Consider the following 5,388-nt stretch of genomic DNA (forward strand, 5'->3'; position numbering starts at 1 on the left):
ATCCTCGGATGAGCTACAAGAGAGGAGCAGGAAAGGTACACGGTGTGTTGCACATTTGCAGGCACCAAGACAATGGTTAGAGAGTGTACTTAAGTTGTCCTCTATTCTCCTTCACATCTAATCAATCATACCCATGAAGTAAAAGTAAGTAAAAAATGATAATTAATAACATTATCAGTGGATACTGAAATGAATAATGGAAGAGTATCCAACCTTGTAATTTGTACATCTTCAGGTACTGAAACATGTTAGGGCTGACTGATACTTAGCAGCTGAGTCATCCAGTTTTAATCTTTACCAGTAACAGATGAGGCAAAGCAAGTCATAAGAAAGTTTGTTAAAGGTCAGAAAAAAACGTTCTCTATTAAAGTCTGAGGATAACACTATCTAGTATTTTTCAGCTGTGTTTGACAGGCCACTTAACCACCCAACTCTGTTCTCCAGCCAGAGGGCTGAAAACCAGCCCCTGTGTGGGTCTGAGTTGTCTTTTTCTCTTTAACACTTGAACAGTGTCATGTACGCAGCATTTATCTTCATGCAGCAAACTAGATGGCAGAGGATTTAAGAGGGCAACTCTCAATCTAACATAGTGCCAGAATATAAAGAAGGCTAGCTCCTTGCTCAAATGGTTTTGGCTTTGAAACAGGATGGATACACGTGTGTCCGAAAAATAAAGAAATGGCAGCGAAGATTAATCACTGACAGCTATTTTATCATCTGGTTTTATGTAATCTTTATACATTGGCGCTTCAATAAACATATTAGTATGTTGTTGCCAATCGATGAGTGCGGACAGACGAACCCAGGAGATCAGTGACGTCTGGATGCAAATTAAACGTCTGAACTCTTCAACCTGCTCTTAGTGCTGACCCAACATTTATCAAACATTCATACCTGCAAAGCTGTTTGCATCAGCACAAGACCCATAGTCAGTTCCAGGCTTCCAACTGGAGGGCTGTCAGTAGTTTTTCCCTGTGTGAATTGAACACCTGTACCCCAGGATATGTTGTTAGGTATAGCTGATGATGTATTCCTCTGATCAGGGCTCGGTTTGATCACATCTGTGGTTGCAGACTTGTCTCAGTTGTACCCGGAGCCATTTGTTTATTAACTTAATATTAACTACTACTCTATAGCTATGCTTCCCACTAAATGGTGACAACAGTTTCTTCATCTTTGCCCATTCACTGTGTATAGTTATTTACATGTACAGTGATTCTTCTGCCTCTCAGTGAAGCCATAGATTTACCGTTTATTCTCATCAAAGTGTTGCTGCCATATTCATTACGATCACCTATTAATATTGTGATTTTTTTTTTTTTTTTACAAGTCAATGTGTTCTGGACAAACTGAATCTCTTTAAAACATCTCATCTGTCAACAGTCAGACAAAGTACATGTTAGGCTAACAGAGTCAGATGCTGACGACATTATACGCCTACAGAGAAATGCTACAGTCTCCATGCCACAGAACAGTGCAAAGCAGCAAAAGCTGGAGTTGAAACCCCTGTCTTCAGTAAAAATTCTGTCTTTGAAGGAGCTAAGGCAGCTTGCTCCCATATGTGATGGGGGATGTGTGGCCAGTGTCAGCAGTGGAGAAAGCTCCTCAGCCACCACCTGACTAAATGGAAGCATGGGCAGGTGAGTTACCTTATAAATCGCAGGGATGCAGACTTGGCATCTTATGTCCAAACAGGTCATCCATGTCAGTCTTATACATTTGCATTGCATCTTTCTCAAGACTCTGGGCTTGAGAACTTTTACAGGCCTGCGAGTTTATACCTAACATTAATTTCATGACTTAAACAATTTGATGATAGCACAGTTGGAGCCAGGGAGGGGCTTGGGGTGCTGTAGCTACTCCTGGGATTGCCATTGCACGCCAGGGAAATTTCTGTAAATTATTTTGACTTGTGTTTGTGTGTGTTACTGCTATAACTTGAAAATGAATAAATACATTAATAAAACAAAACGATGATTTTCAGACTAAACTATAAAGCCAACACAGGTGATCTGAGTCAGACAATTAGATTCACTTCCTGTTAGCCAGCACAACGTTTTGGAGCTGGGACTGGTGTTGGCCAAGCAAAGTATTCATAGTCATAATGGATTGTTTATTATTTCATAAACATCCATCTGTGTAGACTCAATCTAAGGTAGAAAGAGAGTGGTTGTTAACCTAACCTAGCTACTGCCTCGTTTGAAAAACTGCTTGAGGAACTAAACCAGAAACCTGGCACCTTTGGCTATAAACATTGAGAACAGTGGCTCTGGACAGTGACAGAGCCACACTCAACCACGGCAGGCACATTGTTTTGTCTAATGGTAAGTGCATGGGTTTCCCCTTTGTTGCCTGTTGTGATTTTAATGCATTTTGTGGTCGAGGCACAAACTCTGACTCCTTTTCTCTGAGCTGTGCTCATTCATATTACTAGGCCTACATTGGGTCTGCGTCGATGTGCTGGTAACTGGCAGCATGAGTTTGTGATCTCAGGATCTGTGGACCGTTGTTTGCTGCTTTGCGCGAAAGATCACACCATGACACATTCAGAGGTGCGTTAAGGTAGGATGGCATGCACAGCTCTGTATCTCATGGGGTCACTGACTCGCCTTGTGTTCAACACAATATTGTTGAGGGCGCATGACTTGGTGATGTGCGCGATCCAGACAGTCAGTCCAGTGTTACGTGCATCCTATAGAGGCTATAGGCTTATTTAGTGTTTGATGGGTATATGCACCATTTACCTGTGACAAATACCAATTTGTTTCTGCTGTAGGGTTGTACTTAATCAAAACAATGGCTTAGATTTTAATTAAACTCAGGAACAGGTAATTTGTTTATAAATTAAGTTGGTTTAGCTTAAGGCTTTGGGGGCTATTTTTGGGTGATAACATTGGAGTGGACCACATTCTTGACCAGTTAAGAAAAGAAATAATATAAAAAGTATTAAGCTACCACCTAGAAAGTAATTTTCTAACGTTTATCTATTACTTTTATGAAATATAGCCTAGTACATTTGACAAGTAACTTCCCCAACACTTATGGTGACACACAGAAGTGGTTGGAAAGTTGTTCCTCAATTAATGTAATCTCAGAGAAAGATTTGTTCCCACTTTAAAACGACGACAACAACAAAAAACATTAAACATCTTACTGCTCTTTCCGAGGGTTTACAGTTCTACACTGAAAATCTTTAATGGATAGTTTCCCCTTTTCCAATTTAACAAGGCCTATTCTTTTGAGTCTAACTTTTAATTAGTAGAGAGGATCATTCTGGCTGCTGACAGTAACTCCCTACGATAAGCCCTCCACCAAGGCGGCATCATTATTCCATGTGAAGTCCCAACCTTCCTCTGCTGGAGTGCTGCCAGCAGAAACTGAGCCACTGTGGTTTTTTTGGGATCTGTACACTTCAGACGTGGTGTTTAGAGGCAGAGCCCGTCTCTGGAGACAAGATGTGTGCTTACAATGCAGATTTTATATGTGTCATTTTTAAGGGGTTTGTTTGCATGGCTCCTTTAAAATGGACACACTGTGAGAGAGTTTATGTATGGATGTTTTAAGTGAATGTGTCAGAGACTGAGAGAGCAGAGAGAGTTGAAAAAGTTGAAGGAGGTGTCCTAGTCATCACCTTTGCAGCAGGGCGCATACTTCCATGCTCTCTATTAATTTTATGCTATTTCTATTCGAGAAGCTCTATAAATATGCAGAACAGTGAGATGATAAAATTTCCCATCTCAGGAATTGCAAGGTAAGAGGAACTATTGAGGTGACCTGAGATGAAGACGAATCCTGATGGCGAATGGCTGGGAACCACCTCTAGCATTTTAGCTCCAGCTGTGGCTTTTAGCTTAACAGTGTCACTGTTATAGCACATGACATGGACTGCCTTAGTATGACATACAGTACAGTACTCATCCATCCTATTACACTGCCCACTGTGTTTAAGATAGACAGACCATGTTTTAAACAAATGTACTCTTTTCTCTGTTTCAGCTGTCTAACACCTTCTGTACTGTCCCTGCACTGTATAAGACTGTAGAACGGCTCTTACTGTAAATATGCAGCATTCACTTCAACGTGTTCTTTGTTCCATAAGGAGGAACATAACCATTGCATAAAATGTTGGAAATATTTGTGTGAAAATGTTCTCCCTCTCAGAAACTATTGTAAAAATGAAATCACCAAGCTTTGATTTAAACTCTTTTCCCCATGAAATGATGTTTTATTCATGTGCTTTTCCAAACTAAAAAGGCATACTGTACCTCCTTTTCATTTGCCTGGGAGATTTTTTCTTATTAAGATTATTCTCTAGGCTGTGTGTTAAGTTTGATTGGTTGTTTACACATAAATTAATTAACACCAGTGCTAATTTCAGCAGCTTTACAGCAAATCCTCCTAAGGCGACCACCTCTCTTTCCATCTCGTTAACAGAAGGAAGATCAGAGTTGCTTCCCAGTCTCAACTTCATAGCACAGACACCACAATTGCGGTTCAGTAACTACAGTAACAGGAAATAAGCTTACATGTTCAAATCAAATGGGACTTGTGTGAAAATGGATCTTTCACTCTCTCTGAATGTCTCAAAGTAGTAATGGTGGTACTCATATCATCCACGCTTCCATTCTTGACACCCTCCCAGGACAGCCTCTGTATGCCACACAGCGTTTGTTCTAGGGATTAAAATGAAACTTAATATGGTGATTGCAGCAGGGAATTAACACAAAGTTTGCTCCAGAAGCTTTCTAATACAAAGTGCAGGTATATTAATCTCCAGGCACGTGTTGTGCCACGAAGTACAGTGATCTCTGCTTTGAATTGGCATGTGCGAGTCCCTGCGATGTCACTCTTGCAATTGTGGATTGCATTCAAGAGGGTCATGTAACATCCCTGCAGTCATTGTATGAAGACATACAGTAGTGCAAAACATTTTCTGAGTGCAAATAAATGACAATTATATAGATTTTTAACATGATCTGTGAAAAATTAATTTTAAATTTAAATGTTTTTTTTTTTACTGGTAAAATTTGAGTTGAACTTCACAGCTTCACTGAGTTCTACAGCAATATTTTGTTGCTGTATCAGAGGTTGCATACTATTTTGAATCTTAATTACTTTCCCAAGCCTCAGATCAGTTCTCTGGTGACAGCATTTATAATGAAATGGCATAATGCAGGGTTTTCCAGCTCATAAAGCCCAATACAAGGTTTAAAAGTTTCTGTTTCAGACACAAAGGGCACAATGTAGCCCAGAAAACAGCTTAGTCTTTTTCTGCATATTAGGAATGTGCTTCGCTTTTTTGTTTTTCATTTCTGCTCAGCTTAACACAGAGGATACTGCTGGCAACAAAGAAAGCTTCTATTAAAAATTGAATTCATGAACCTTTTA

At 39.9% G+C, this 5,388-nt stretch overlaps 1 long non-coding RNA gene across 1 annotated transcript; it reads left to right on the top strand.

The window, feature by feature from the left end:
• The first annotated feature begins 2,045 nt into the window (after window positions 1–2,045).
• LOC109958543 (uncharacterized) lies at window positions 2,046–4,250 on the top strand. The gene is made up of 3 exons (XR_002274696.1): window positions 2,046–2,324; window positions 2,435–2,562; window positions 3,997–4,250. It is a non-coding gene; the product is annotated as an uncharacterized LOC109958543 (long non-coding RNA).
• Window positions 4,251–5,388: the final 1,138 nt, after the last annotated feature.

Source organism: Monopterus albus, unplaced genomic scaffold, assembly GCF_001952655.1.
Source record: "Monopterus albus unplaced genomic scaffold, M_albus_1.0 scaffold3.1, whole genome shotgun sequence".
Taxonomy (NCBI): domain Eukaryota; kingdom Metazoa; phylum Chordata; class Actinopteri; order Synbranchiformes; family Synbranchidae; genus Monopterus; species Monopterus albus.